The 16,218-nt window shown below is 37.0% G+C and overlaps 1 long non-coding RNA gene across 2 annotated transcripts in view; it reads right to left on the bottom strand.

The window, feature by feature from the left end:
* Positions 1 to 16,218, bottom strand: part of LOC128080175 (uncharacterized) — a 98,680-nt gene that overhangs the window by 9,799 nt on the left and 72,663 nt on the right. For both annotated transcript variants that reach the window (XR_008206527.1, XR_008206526.1), the window contains exons 10-14: positions 15,745 to 15,934; positions 15,230 to 15,330; positions 12,015 to 12,142; positions 8,765 to 11,586; positions 2,489 to 2,627 (exon numbers count right to left, since the gene is read on the bottom strand). This is a non-coding gene — a long non-coding RNA (uncharacterized LOC128080175). The remainder of the gene's footprint in view (positions 1 to 2,488; positions 2,628 to 8,764; positions 11,587 to 12,014; positions 12,143 to 15,229; positions 15,331 to 15,744; positions 15,935 to 16,218) is intronic.

Raw genomic sequence — 16,218 nt, 5'->3', positions numbered from 1 at the left:
GCTACTTTAATGCTGATGTTATCATTATTTCCAGCTCCAAAATTTATTTTAAGACAGTTAAAATGCCAATGTCAAAGAATTAAAATGATGATTAAATCCTTCAATAATATTATGTTTTCAATTACTCTGAGTGCTGACGTGAGCTTAACGCATTCCAGAAATGGAATATGAGAGACACCCTAAGAGAAGATTTTCTTATAAACCTCTGGTGTGCAAATCTATTAAGATAATAACCTAAGAACCACTTATTTAAAGCAATATTGTATAACTGCATCACTTCTCTAATACATTAGTATTATTTGTCTTGTTAATTTTGAATAGTCTAGAATGATCTGTCTTCCTTGTTTACCACAAAATCTAAATTCACAAACAGTAGATGATATAGATGATACAGTATCAGATATAATGTAGAAACTAAAACATGGCAAGTTCTAGCCAAACAGATTTTTCTTGTGCAGGAGACTAAGCACGGATACAGGTTTCATAGAGAAGCTGTGTAGTCTTCATTCTTTGAGTTATTCTAAAGCCATCTAGACTTGGACCTGTGTAGTTGGCTTTAGGTGATCCTGTTTGAGCAGGGGTTTTGGACAAGAAGACCTCCAGAGGTCTCTTCTAAACTCAGTCACTCTGCTGTGAATGCATATTTGTAATTTATGAAAACTTGAGACTGGGACCTTATTTTCATAGGTGAAAGTCAAGACAAAAGAAGTAAAACATTTTCACTTAGTACTGATAATACGTGAGAAAAAGGATAGCAAGACAATATGAAAGCTCCAGTTTGTTAACTTACTCTATAAACTCATAATGTATGTCACTCAGCAGCCCTCAGTCCCAAATATGAAAACAACAAAGGCTGAAGTGCCATAACTGTAGAAAGTCAGACTTGCTCCATATTGGCAGCTGGAATGCTTTGCATACGTCAGTCACTGTTTCATTAGCCCCTTCCTTGCAAGTATGCTAAAATAGTTCATCCTGAATGAAATGCCTCCTATTCATTTTCAAACTAAAACAGATACAAAGAGAACAATAACACTATTTGACAGAGAAAATTCTGAGCTACAAAACACTATTTTTCAACACTGTCACCAACATTAGCTATGCGTTTTTACCTGCAGTGAACAAGAGCCTGCATGCCACATTGTAAAAATTTGCATTAGCAGAGGTGACCCACTGTCACTGTCACCGCAGCTGAAGTGCACCACCCACCACCTCACTGTGCTCACATCCAGTGTTTGGTCTCCAGAAACATTCAGCAAGCACTGATCAATGTCAATGGGTGCCATTGTTTCCATATGGATGAATTAACAGTGACACTCCCTTGCTTCACATGCACTTCCATGTCAGATGCCATTCTATCAGACTGCCCTTCTGCTGCCATCTGTCACACGGCAACAACATGTAATGGAATACTGGTGGTGGGAAAGTTCAACCTCTACTGCCGTACCACTAACATCTGTTCCCTGATGTCATGGGCCAACATAATAAAACAGGAGGTGTTACTTTCAGAGCAGCCCTCATCTTTAAGCAAAGTGGTTATTTGATGGTGTTTGCCACTGATGTTTCTAGAAGGAAGGGGTTTTCTGGAATACCATAAGGATCAGTGAACTCTGGAGTCCTGGTAATGCTGTATTGCATTATTTTATGTGAGCTCCTGATCCATTTTGACAACTTCTCACATATTCCTGTCCTAAAGGTCAAACCTGTTTCTCACCAGCGTTAACTGACAAATGAAAATATCAGTGTTTTAGAAAAATGGCATCCATAATAGGTTAATCTCATCTTTATCAACTGAACTTGATGGGATGCTCTTGAAAAGTGATTGGGGATATTCACTATAAGCATTTCTGAGTCTGTGAAAAGCTCAGTTTAAGCTTTCTTTATAACAGACTGTAAAAGTGATCAATGTGATATCTGAAAAATAGTGGTGGATCAAGGCAGGTGCCAAGTTTCTAGTCACTTAAGATTACTCATCAGTGGCACTGACTGCATAACTGAATCTGCAAAGGTGCCCTCCAGAACAGAACAGTTTTTGAAATGCCCTGTCAAAATTGCTAAAATCCAAAAATACATTGCATTTTTTGAATATATGTTGTTGCCTTTGAATAATAGACAAAAGAATTTTAAAATATCTTGGAAAAATGAAACAAACACATATTTCATATGTGTCTATAGTATTATTGCAGGTTTAGCTGATGTGTTCTTTGTAGTAAAATTAATATGACTACAAAGATCAAAGATGACCAGGATAAGGAACAGTACAACAGAATGGACTAGGACTCTTGATTAAGAAAATCTCTAGGAACAGTGATTCACTGTTTTCCACAGTTTAAAAACTAAACATCTCTAGATGAAATTATAACACTAATCATTGAAAAAGGAGATGTACTTACCTCATTGAATGTACCACCACCAACAGGCTGATGTTGAAAGCTTCCATGGATTCAAACAGCAACCAAAGAGACATACATCAGAAGACATCAGTACTTACTAAACTCAAATCTTCATGGTGATTCAGTAAATTTCCAATAAAACAAGGACTGGAGCTTGGGAGAGACCAGGCACGCATTAAGCTTGTAGCCTTAGACTCTCCAGATATCATCTCTTTGGGCCACTGCAAGAGACTTTTTCTGAAATATACAACAATATGACTGTAAATATTTTCTTGTTCCTTGTGCATTTTATTGCAACAAAGAACTCCGATTTAGAATAGCAGAAGACATCAGGTAATTTACAGCTATTGTGCATAAAAATATATTTACTCTTTTCTGAGTAGGAAACAGTACATGTGTTTAGGTAAGAAAATCAAATTACATAACTATTCTTGAAGAGTACATTCCCTCCAGCATGCCTGTAACGTACAATGGCTGGGCTCCTCAACAGCCAGGTGAATCTGGGAATATGCTGAATCTTCACCATTCTCAAAAAAAGAACTTGAATGAAATTTGACTTGAGGTTTTGAAATAAACTGCTAGGATATCTCCACCCTTAACATATCCCAGTATGCCATTTCACTGCCAGTTACTGTCAAGATCAAGATGGTAATACAGAGCCCCTCTATAGGGTTTGTCCCTGTGAGTGGGAACAAGACTGAGGGAAACCCAGATTAAAAGGGAACTTCGAATGTGCTTTTAGAGGTTACAGAAAGAGCAGTGTTTTAGAGCTGCATCTACTCTTGGTATAATCTTATCCAGATTTAAAAAAAAAAAAAAGACCGAACATGAGCTCAATTAGAAACATACCCATGTCTTTTCAGCAAAGAGAAAGAACAGGAAACACCACAAATCACTGAAGAAAATACATACTCATACAATGATACAGTTCACCAATGCCCATACTGTATATTCCTCCATGGCTTTACAGAATTGGTAGTAAAGGTAACCTCAAAAGAACAGGTAGTATTTCTGTATCAATCCAGGTTTGGGCTGCCCACATAGATATTATGGTGCTGAGACTTGGAAATGACATTCACCTTAGGATGTTCAAAATTCAGGCCAGCAGAGGAATGATGTAACACACTATGTTTTGCAAAGTATATTTGCTTGGAAATCTAAGAAAGAAAAGGTAAGATTTTTGCTTTAAAAATCTAGCTCTATAAAGAACTAGACTAAAAAATGATAGATAGAAAAAAATTAATGATGCCACTTCACAAATAGTATCCAAGAAAAAAATCATTAACCTGAAATTATTCTTTGTGAATGCAGCTCAAAAAATGTTACTGTCAGAGATCCCGCTGCTGGGAAAAGCTACAAAAAGTCATTGTAAATGTTGTGAAAAAGCTGAAAACAATTTATAGATCCACTTTTTTATTATGTTAAGATGACACTAACATGATACCATGATTATTAATTATAACACTGTAAAAACCATCTGTGACTTGGCTTCTCTTTATGGATAGAAAAGACATGCTGAACGTATGGATAGCCTTATTTGCCACTACATTAGTGCAGCTTTAAATGGATGTAATATTACAGCAACGTGAGTATGAAGTACCACAGTGGGAAGTCACGAATCTTGTATGCATTATTCAAGAACAATAAGCAGATGACATATGGATAATAGCATTACATTCTCCTTGAGAGATGGTAAAATGTAAATAAGACACAGCATCTTCTAAGCAGTTACACAAGGCTTAATCTAAAATATGTTATCCTACATCTGCCCAGCGGATGCCCACTAAACATAAGAAAGGCAAATGGTTGTTCTCCAAGTCACCCTCCTGGTAAGTAGGCAGTATTAACACTTTGAAGTGAATTCCTGTCCTTGTCTGAGTCAAATGCAAAATGAGCGTGCACATGCGTATGTTGATTTGGGTAGGAGTATGAATTCAACCTCTAAGTACCATTCTGTGCTGCATATCCCAGTTACTCATAGTCTACATTTCCACATTGCTTAAAGAAGTGCCAAAGCTAAAAACTTGAGGAGCAAACCTTAATCTGACCATTTAGATAGACTTTAATAATCTCTTCCTTTTTTAATTTTAAAGTTTTGGAGGAAATCCTAATTATCTTTGGTTTTACATAACCAGAACTAATAAAAAATTGGTCTCTATTATTCCAGACATATTCAGGCCACTTTCAGTCCTTGTCTAGGTTATGGAATACTCAAATGCCTTTTTTTATTCCTTGCTGTTAAAGAAAAATATGAAAGGAGAGAGAGATTTTGTTAGCAGATCTCACTGAAGGCCAATTGCAAAGTGCCCTGCCATCACCTTGGAAATAATGAGGGAGAATATTGCCCAACAGACAGAAGATTGAATTGATGAAGATGACTTTTGATAAATATATAAGGAATCATTATATACAGAAACCCAAGTGAATACTGAGGATGGAATTCAAAGATTCAGTACACAGAATTTCTCTAAACAGGAAGAAGTATTTTCTAAAGTCATTAGAGATTAATAGTATTGTTATTATTATTGCTGTTATCATTTTAAGTTTCAGCTCAGGGCTCAGGTCAGCAACAACAATTTCTGCAAGGTTATCAGGTTGCTGAACATTTCCTTTTCTGCTCAGTGATGTACAACAGTCCCATTTCTGGTGAAAATTGTTTTATTGGAAACTATGAAGCATAAAAATAATGAGACCAATTTTCATAAGGACATTTTTCCCTTGTGAACGCAATGTGCAATCACAGCAGAGCAGTGGAGGCAACTCACCATTTGTGCTTCCAAATCAAAAAGCATTAATGGAGTTGAACAACACTGGTTAGGTCTGTGGTATCCTAGCTCAGGAAAGAATACAAACTATGAGAATACATGCAGATAAAGGATTTTTAGGTATAAAAGAAAGTCATTCTGAAAGACAGGAAGTTATCTTCAGCAGAAGGCTAAAAAAGGATATGCATCTTTTCTTTTGGTACATAGATTGCAGGAAGAATTATGCAAGATAAAGGACAATCCTGGGAAATTAAATATAATTTGGATAGGAAATCAGACATGGTTTTCTCATGCCAGTTCTTACATTCTGGTTTCTGCAGTGATGAAAGATATGTAGGTCTCTCTGAAAGTAAGAACTCCTATTTATGTCCACAGAAACTGCAACAGATACAAAGAATACAACAACTCTATTTGATAGAGCAAATTTTCGGCTACAAAATACTATTTTTCAACATTGTCACTAACATTAGCTATGCCCGCAATGAACAAGAGCCTTCATACTGCACTCGTAAACATCTGCACCAGTGGAGCTGACTGTCACTGTCAACACTGCTGAAATGCACCACCCACCACCTCACTGCGCTCACATCCACGTGTTGTTACCCAGAAACATTCAACAAGCATTGACAATTGCCAATGGGTGCCATTTTTTCCTGCATAGATGAATTATTCAGTGACATCTCTTTGCTACAGATGCACTTCCATGTCGGATACTATTTTGTCAGACTGCCTCTTTGCTGCCAACTGTCACACAGATGCAACAAAATATGATGGAATATTGGTGGGAAGGTTCAACCTCTACTGCCATACTGGCAGCATTAGCCTCTGATGTCATGGGCCAACATAATAAATTAGGAGGCATTACTTTTGGAGCCATCTCCATATTTTTTAATTGGATTCTAAAAAGTTCCTGGTGGGGCTGGATTGACAAAGGTGGCACCAGAGTTCTGTGAACTGGCTTTGACTACCTACAAGCTGCTATGCTTTTCCATATGATTGAAAACATAGTTGCTGTCAAAAGTGTATAACCAATAGACTTGAGCATATACTGTGAGTACATGCTCAGGTATGTGCCCATGACTGACTCATTCAAGTTCCAGAAGGAGCCTGGGACCTGGTACCAGTTGAAAAAGGAAATACCTACTACTGGAAATACCAGAACAATGCAGCTCAGAAAGATTTTCAGAAAGCACCAATCACTTCCTTTCTTTCTCCCAGAGACCTAAACGAGTTACAGCTTTCAGTATGAAAGGGATTACCACAAGCTATTTTCTTTCTCCCCTTATTGAATTCACAGCTGTAGAAAGAATTAAGCAATGAGGTGAAATAATTGTTTAAAATTACTGCAAATGAATCTTGATCACAACCTCAAAACTGAGAATCATGATCATTATATTTGCATTCTCATGAATGTACATGAAGTTATTGTTGTGTACCAGAGTATATATTTGTGTATTAACTTTATCAAATTTAAGTGTTTGTGATATCTCAGTGAGCATGAAATGTAGTTACTTGGTTGCACCTGTTCATAATAATTGGATTCAATATTCATGAATGATTTTCCAGCAACCATGTGCATGAGCAGTGATCATTAAGTCAGGCTTCCAGCTCCCCAAATATTGTACTGCAAGTGATCTGTGAGGTCTGTGAAAACAACTGTGTATAAAATATCACCTGACACTATGAAATGTAGACACAGGTGATTGCTTCTCTTGGCCTGGATACCAAATCTCTATTTCAGGTGGGAATTCACCTTCATATAGCAATTAGGAATGATGGTAAATGGAACGAGATGCTAAAGTTAAAAAAATCATGCTATATCTGACAACTGTTAGGTGAGCTGAACCAGAAGCAGCCTGGAAAAGACAGAGTATTAAAAAATTGGATGTTAAATGTGGCAAGATTGACAAAAGTAAAAATCAAAAATTTAAGAAAAAGCAAAAATCGAAGAAAACATAAACTGGGATGATAAAAAGATCATTGAATTAATCCTGAAATTCAGGGTGACAGTCTTTTTCTTGTCCTACTTCTCTACAGGTTAGCGTCTTCCTGTTAGGGATATACAAGATTAAAGTATGCATCTAATGCAGCACGTAACCCACGGGCAGTTAGCCCAGTGTTTAGAAGATATATTGGATTTGCTGCAAATGAACAGATGATGTCCAGTAAGGCCAGTGTTTCTGGAACAGCGTACAAAAAACTTGCAGTTGATTTGTATGGGCAAGGCATCCAAGTCACACAGTTCCAGACTGAGAGCTCATATGGCTTCTCTGAGTAATATACCAAAATTCATTGCAGATAACATTTCTTATCAGAAAGAAAAAAAGAAAAAAGGAAAAAAAAGAGAATGCAATGAAATGCCTTCAAATATAGGCTAGCCCTCGCAAGGCCAATAGCATATCATGCAAGTGAGCAAAACTTACATTTTCACATTGCACGAGTTAAATGATTGTCTGGACATGTCTAAATAATCACATCCGTTTCTAAATGTCCTTTGAATCACATCTGATTTGGCAGGAGATGGCAATTCCCAATGAGATAAACAGTTAAAAAGATCATACAAACAGCTGGGTTTTGGCTCAGCTCTGCATTGCTGTAACTTCACATTGCTGGGATTCCACTAAAATAAGCAGACATATCAGAATGATCTAAAATGTCAAACAGGTTAATCCAAGACCAGTGAAAAGAAGGAATAAGATGCTTTAACTGCCTATCCCCTTTCTGATGGACTGCTATTTCCTCTTGTGTTAAGAAATGGCAAAGAAATCTTAAGTGGTAATCTCTGTTTTGGTGGTATTTTGCAGTAATATATATTTCTGCAGGTGAAGACCTCAAAAAGAACAGCTCCATTTTGAAATGTGATAAAGACCAAAGCAATTAGCAGTCAGCCTCTTGGATAAGTAGTCGGACATGATAAACCTGGGCTTTTTATTGATCCTGAATTCTGAAAACTCAAGAGTTTTGAAGCTATGACTTACATTTGATTCAGTATTCATTATTTAGAAAGCTAATCATGAATTGTAACATCTTGTTTTACAGCCTCAGCCCCCAACATCATGAACTTTAGATCATATTACTTATTGCAGAATGAGCAAAAGTAATTTATTTTGTTATTATCCATTTGATAAAAATGTTTTCCCATGCTAATGTTATCAGAAAAGATTACAGCAAGCTTTACTGCGAAAAGCAGAACAGGTTAGAATTAAGATATAATAATGAGATTAGAGAGAGACAAAGTAAAAGATAATAAAAGTAGAAGACCATGTAGATAAATACAGAGATTTCTGAAATGGAAAGCTAAATATGCAAAGATTGCTTTTAATTTATTATTTTCATCTCCTGCTTTTGAAATCTCGTTAGTAGCACAATATTGGCCTAGAATTTTAAGGAAGAAAATGTCAGCAGGCATTATCAATCTTATTTTATATAATTGTATAAAAAATAAGTAAAGGAAAATAGCATTGTTTATCTTTGTTTTGAAGCCTGCAGTTACTGTGGCAATTTTGCATAATGCATATTGGTATTAGTTGTTGTGGTATTTAAACCTAAAATGAATATTAAACCCAGTGACTTATTACTGCTTAAAGAGCACATGGTTCCCAGACTTACCAGCGGCACCACTGACAGCCTGTGGCTCCTCGTCTCAAACTCAGTGCCAGCCTTCACATGTTCTCTCACATCTGTCTCCTCCTCATCTCAAAGCTTACCGCAGAGGAAAGCTGCCATCAGATGAATTTCATATGTGAATACAAGCCAGCTACACTGAGCTTTGGCCCCCTGCCTGGTCCTTCCTCTGACTTTGGACAAAGGAAGAGACACAATTTCTGCAGTGAGTGCAGAGGTAGCAAGAAGACCAGGCAAGAAGCTAGTCTACTCCACCTGACCAGCATTACATTCCTGCTCTGTTACTTTCTATTTTAAACTAAATGGATTTCTGAGCAACTTACGGAAGCAGATTCTAAACTCTTTCGAGTATCCTCTAATATTGATAGAAGGCTTTTCAAAGTGTCCTTCAGTCGTCCACACATGGAAAGTAAAATTCCATCATTGGGCACTTTCTCCTCAGGAAATCTCAGCTCTGGATTGTACATGCTGTACTGGAGTGTGCTCTGTAAACAGTGGTACAGTATTGGCTGTAAGTGCAATGCCAAGAGTTAACACAGGTGACACTAACTTAGGATTTTAGCTTTAGAGATCATGGACAGGACTGCTGTGTTTCTATCCCACATTTCAAAGGCACAAACATACTATCATGCTATATGATAGAAAACAAAACTTTCCAATTACACTCAGCTGCCCTTGCACAGGACATCTGCTGTCACACATAGGCATACTGGGTAAGATATTTTGGAAGGAGTTGACTATATAATGCACATACAGTGCAGGTAAACTATGTGTTTGCTTGAGAAATAGCTGTCCCTCTCTGAGAGGGATTGGCAGGTCAGGAGCTGCTGTTGCCACCACCACCACCATCCTCACTGATAGCATCCAGACAAACAAAGCTTGCGAGCCTCCTTGCTTATACCAGAAATAACATAAGGATAAACTCCTCCATGCTCCTACTGCCTATGTGTATTTCACTTTCTATGCCGACAAAAAAAATAGCTCTTTGTCAAAGAAATATTAAGAAAATCCCAAGTGGTTCTTGAGGTTACATTTAGTACTGTCATCAGAACTGTGAGAGAGAAAAGTTGATGCAGTCAGTTGCCTTTTGAACAATCTCTTGTAAATGGAAAACTATGTTTCTTTTTTTCAATTGTATTTTAGTAGTGGCTAGCCTGTTTATGGGTTTCCATAGAAAATGGATCTCCTCAATGTTATTTTATTTTCCTTGAAAGCTCAGAAGAAAGAAACAGTATAGAATATTGCTCTGTAGATCTCTGGGAAATATCACATTGCTTTTTCTCATTCTTCTTCTTAATTTATGCAAGGTTTGTTAAAAATTTTAAAGATTAAAATTATTTTTATAATTGATAAAAGATATATTTTTAGCTGAAGGAGACCATTTTCTCCTGCATGGAGGAATTCAGTGACACACCTTTGCTTCAGATGCCATTCTGTCAGTCTGCCACTCTGCTGCTATTTGTCACATGGAAACAACATGTGATGGAGAAGGTTCAACCTCTACTGCCAAACCACCAGCATCCACCTCTGATGTCATAGGCCAACATAATAAAAGAGGAGACATTACTTTCAGAGCACCAATTGTATAAATTGTATGCTCTTTGACATTTATTCGAGTTTCTTAAAATACTACCAGAAGTTCTTGAATTTTCTGAGCAATGGACATCATGATAAGTTAAATGTAGCCCTTCCCATTGCTTCATAGAGAAATTCAAATGCTAATTTCAGGAAGCAAACATTTTATCTTTTTAGATACTGAAAATCACAGCCCATCTTAAAAGTTGTTCCATCTGAGTGATTTTGAACTTTTTCTCTGGCACCTCATCTCACACTGGCTCACATAAGTCTCACGCTTCCCAGTGTACTGGAAACAATAAATTCAATCTGACGTTGTGAGAAAATCTGATAGAATGATTATAGCTTGCCAGCTCGAAATTCAGAAATGAAACAATCATTTTTCATCACAGCGCTATTTGCTTAAGGGAGATGTTCACACGTAGAAAAACTTTAACTACCATAATATAATACAGTAACTTTAAATATTCTCTCTTATACTTTCTTAGCACTATTCACTTACACAGCAATGTTTATATTAGAGATGCTTTTTCAGGTACAAGCAACAGATTCAGATTTTACTTTCATCTGCAAACTTGCTAAAAATTGAACTTACATCACAGTTCCAAACAGCATGTGTTGTGGAAAAATAAATCTCATTGAGGAAAGAAAATATAGTCAATCTATAGTCTATAGGGAACTAATTCTAGACTAACAGATATCTTAGTAAACTGTAGAAATAATTTATCGTATCACTTTCAAAAAATGTTTCTCAGTTTTAGTGCATCATTCCACTTATATGGAAACCGTGAGATGTGAATTACTCTTTAGTTTTTGGTGCATGCTGAATATTTTGAAGATTCTAAAATTAAATGAAATGTAGGCTCCTAGCACTTGGCAGACCCTTAAGCTGAGAAAAACATGGAAATAGACTAGTTAACTCAAGCAGAAATTGCCCTAACAGGAAGACATCTGATTCTCCAAGGTTTTAAAAGCATCTGTCTCAGTGGATAGCTCCAAGACAGACCCATTGTGAGTGCCACAGGACAATTCAGAGGAACTGAGTGATCTGGAAACCACTAAATGGGAGGGAAAGACAAAAATGTATTGCACAGGAAGAGATATATGCCTTACGTGAGTTGGTTGATGCCAAGATTTCCTTCAAATGAAGGCAGAAATACATTTATGCAGTTCTTGTGCAAATGAAGAGAAACACACTTCACGTTGATGAAGACTACTGGAAGTGAGACTGCCTGAAATCAGTGAGAGTTAAGGAAAATAGGGAAATCTTACAAAATGTTTTTATTTGCAGTAAGGAGAATTGCTGCAATAAATATGGCAGAAAAGTACAGCTCCTTCTTCAAGTTATACTATCAAGAGCATCACTAAAAGCTTTGTCTTTTGTTGTTCACAGGGATAAGTCTATTGTGTTCAGGGCAAAGAAATCTACAAGGAAACATCATCTTCTATCCCCCAAACATGTGAGGTGAAATAGAGATGCTTGAAAGAGTCCTTCACATTCAGCCCTGCTCCAGAGCAGTAAAAGGCAGCAGGGTGTATGCTCTTGTGAATTTTTTGATCTTTTAAAATGCTTTCTCCAAAAAACACCACACACGGCAGCACAGGCAGTGCAAGTGAAGTCTGGCTTTTAAATCTGCACTGGGAGCACGTTGGTACTTACTACTCTCAGGTTGCTTTGCATTTACATACCTTCTATAGAAAAATTCCAACATTGTGCCTCCCTCTCGCAGAGGACACCAGTTGCTGCAAAGTGGTGGACTTTTGGAAAGTTCCATTTCAGTTCCATTTCTGCAGTGACAGCAAAAAAGCACAGTGCTTGCAATTTCGATTATATTCTACATAGCTTACTTTAATGTCTTGACACCATGTAAAATAGCACTATCAGCTTCAATTTTCTGCATAATTAAAATAACCATAATAGTTCGACATGGAAGCATGCCAAGTTTATTTGTAGGAGACATTTTCAAATATTGCTAAGAAAAAATATATTAAAAATTCCCATGTGATTGAAAATGGATACACAAATTCTGTGCGAATAATACTATGAAAATGCACACACACATTTTCAACTCTTTAAGGAGATAAAAGAGTCACTGCTCTCTTGTGTTTACTCTGCCAATATTGAATGCAGATGATAGCATTCATTCCTCTTCCCTTATTAAATGCTATCCTTAATCTCAATCTGAATTATTGTTGTGTACTCCAAAACAGGATGAATTCAGGAGTCCTGATAGTGATGGATGACTGTGGTGTTTCATACTGTGGTGCCTAGCATGACACTGCTGTAGAAAGGTGTGGTTTTCCGTTTGCCAAGCACTTAAATTTTGTAAAAACTTTGCAGGCATTTGTCAGCTTATCTGCCAAATAACCACTGTTTTTGTTTTGTTGTTAAGATGTAACCCTAAAGAAAGTTAGCAAAATACATTCCAAAACACATTGCATGTTTTGTTTTCCCTTTTAAATTATTCTCAATTTTGTTATCTCTCCATCTCAATATCACAACGACATAAGGATCTGCTTTGGCTGTCTGTAATGTGATTTTTTATTTAATGCATTTAGAATGACCTTCTACGTCCATTAAATTATATATGATCTAGTTTCTTGGCAGGGCCACTTATGATCATTTGTCTTAGATTTTATGTATTGCTTTTCATTGTTGATCTCAGAAATTGTCTTACTTACACTGAATAAAAAGTGACAAGAAGTGATGGAGTATTTTGTTAGAAACACTTTGGAGAATCCTGATTCCAGAAATGTTAGTTTATAGCCTCAAGCCTCAGTAAATGTACAAAGGGACAACAGGCTAGTGACAGCCCCACAGAAAGATCTTTGAGGTTTCTGAGTGATAGGAAGTTGAACGAGTGTCAGCATTGTGCCTTGGCAGCCAAAAAGGCCAACATACCCTGAGATGCATCAGGTCTAGTGCTGCCACCAGGCAAGAAGAGGGACTGTCCCACTCTGCTCTAGACTGTGTGGCCTCACCTGGAGTGCTGTATGTGGGTTTGAGGCCACAATATATGAATGATGTGAAACTATTAGAAAATGTCCAAGGGAGAGCTGTGAAGATGTTGAAGAGTCAGGAGGGAAGATCTATGAGGAATGACTGAGGCATCTTGGTTTGCTTAGCCCAGAGCAAAGAAAGCTGAGTGGAGGTCTCATGGCAGCCTACAGTGATGGAACATTATTGAGCCATGTCAAGGGAGGGTCAGGACAAGTGTTAGGAAAAGGTACTTTACCAGAGGGCAGTGGGCATGGACCAGGGCAGTGGTCACAGCCCTGAGCTGACAGAGTTCAAGGAGCATTTGGACAACACTTCCAGTCCAAAGCCTTGGCAGACATGGAATACCTCCTTAATACCTCATTTACAGGATGATCAGAAATGGGCTCAGTGAGGGTCATTTCACACGTGTTATTCGATTGAATGTGTCTCTGAATGGCATTAGCTCTTTCTGGATGTCTGCAGAGGACTGCAGAGGACTACAGATTCCAATTCCCTAACTTGGGTGCATTTTGAAACTACAATTCCTCTGCTTTTTTTTGTTTTGTCTCTTCTAGTATTCCTCATCAAATTTATTTATTAGATAAATGTTTTCTGAAAGCTTGTCTTTGCACTTTAGGGGTATCTTAAAAACGTCTCCAACTTTGTTTCACACTTACTTGGCTGCGCATTTCTATGAAAGACAGATCTGTGCATTACATTCAATGCAGATTGTTTGTAGAGCATAAGTGAAAATTGGTAAGTGGTGTTTTTCCTTTTTGGTATATCAACCTTGGTTTTTATTCTCAGCAGTGTGCACAAAAATGATGCTTCTGCATAAAGAGATGAAGTATGCACTGAGGCTATTAAGTAAGTATGTTACTGCCAGGCATTGCTCTTCAATGGGACCATGCAAGTCAAAAGCAAGCTTTAGTCAAAGGGCAAAAGTATTAAAATAAATATGTGCAAAGTTACTTTTTTTGCTTCAGGACAGTCTGCAATAAATTGTATCAATAAGAGTTTTCGTGGTTTTAGGAACACTTGGCTTCAGGGTAAATGAAAGCTCTTTGATTTCTGTGTTAATTTAGTTGTCTCCAGAGATTAGGAAGACTGAAGGAACAATTGTTTTACGATTACTGTGTTTATCCAATTTCTGGCAAAGGCCACCAGGATTTTGTTTTTTTGTGTGGGTTTTTTTTTTGTTTGTTTGTTTGTTTTTTAATTTTAATAATTTCATTTATGACAAATGATGCAGCAGAAAACATTTTTCTCCTACAGGTTTATCAGTTTATTAAGCAATTGAATCGATATTTCACTTTGTTCATCTTTGCTCTTACAAGAAAAAGGAGATAAAATAAGGACTTTATTCCTTCGGGGTATTTTGGGAATACCCTAAGACATTAGCACAACCAGGGCAGATAAATCCAAAAGTAAGTCTGAGGATCATCTAATTTTTCAAGGATCAGTGAAAAATATGTGAGTGTCATTTCTCATAGACAGATACATTTGTTTACGCCTGTCCTACCCTAGGCTTCCTTATATTATTTTTAACTCCTTTGAATCCAAGAATGAATACATACAGAATATAAACACAGTAAAGTGAAGAAAAACTCAAAGAGTTCTGAAGTAAACATCTGAAGCCCTAATTGTTCAGTTATATAGAATTCATATAAACATGAACGATGGTTTACTTTAGTATTTTTTGAACTTCTTTAGCTATTCTGTAGGAGAAAAAAGTATTCTCTGGTGTTCAAATGGAGATGTTTCTAATGTACATTTATGCATATTCCCTGCTAATCATAATTAAAAAAACAGTTTTTTGCTTGTGTGTTATTTTGTTGGTTTGGTTTTAAATTTCTGTTAGAAATGACTGTGCAGCCACCATTTATTTTACTTACAAAAAGACTAGTCACAGTGATGGGAAATGTCTCCTTCTCTCCATATTCAAAAGCCAAAGCATTCTCTTCAACACTGAACATTTTTGATTCAGCACAGAAACCTGGATAAATTTAAGCAATAAAGGGTTGTTCAACATCAGGAGACCTAAGCACATGTGTTATAATTATGAAGGAAAACAAGAGGGTATTTTTGCATATCAATTGTAAGAGATCCTCAGATTTTTTTGTTCTTGTCATCTCAGTTGGCATAACTGATCTGAGTAGGTTTAATGTCAGCAGTGTCTCTGAATATCCCACTATATGTATACAATAAAATATTTGCTTTTAGAGCAATCTGACCCCTTACCAACAGTCATGAAAATAAAGCAGTGCAAATAATGCTAAAAAAAAATCAAACAATAAGCATAAAATTCATATCTGCAAAATTCTTAATCTATGCTTGTAGTCATCTGGCATTGTCCTTTGGGACAGTGACCTTCCTCTCTTCTCACTCTCCCAGTATTTCGTCCACTTACCCCTTCAGTTGTACATGAAAGCTGTCTCTCACACCTTTCTTTCTCTTTCTTCCTATGTTTTTCTTTCTTCTTTCATTTCTTTTGGTACAGGGCAGAAGTGAAAGGAAACAGCCGCCCTCAGAAGCACGTTCAAGCACCTTCCTCCATAATGTGCTAAGTCACTTCTGTCCAAACCCCAAGTCTTCACAGTCTGCAGAAGTAGTTACCATTGAGTTCAAATGGCCATAACATTTAATCTCATACTCTATCTGTGGTTGAAGTTGTAATTTTTAAAATTTGAATAATATCTACCTACTGGGCTTAATCTGGAAATAATAATAACAACAACAACAACAAAAAGTTAAAAAATTACATCCCCTTTTCCACTTCCGTGAGGCAAACAAACCAAAGCTTCCTCAGCTGAGTCTGGAAGGCTGGAGCACAGGCAGTACTGCCCTAGCTGGGGGGCATGTATGCTAGACTACAGCATAGGTC

Source organism: Tympanuchus pallidicinctus, unplaced genomic scaffold (genome assembly GCF_026119805.1).
Source record: "Tympanuchus pallidicinctus isolate F22 unplaced genomic scaffold, pur_lepc_1.0 scaffold2, whole genome shotgun sequence".
In the NCBI taxonomy this organism is placed as follows: Eukaryota; Metazoa; Chordata; class Aves; order Galliformes; family Phasianidae; genus Tympanuchus; species Tympanuchus pallidicinctus.
Note: the sequence above shows the minus strand (reverse complement) of the source record. Positions and strands in the feature narration are given on the sequence as shown.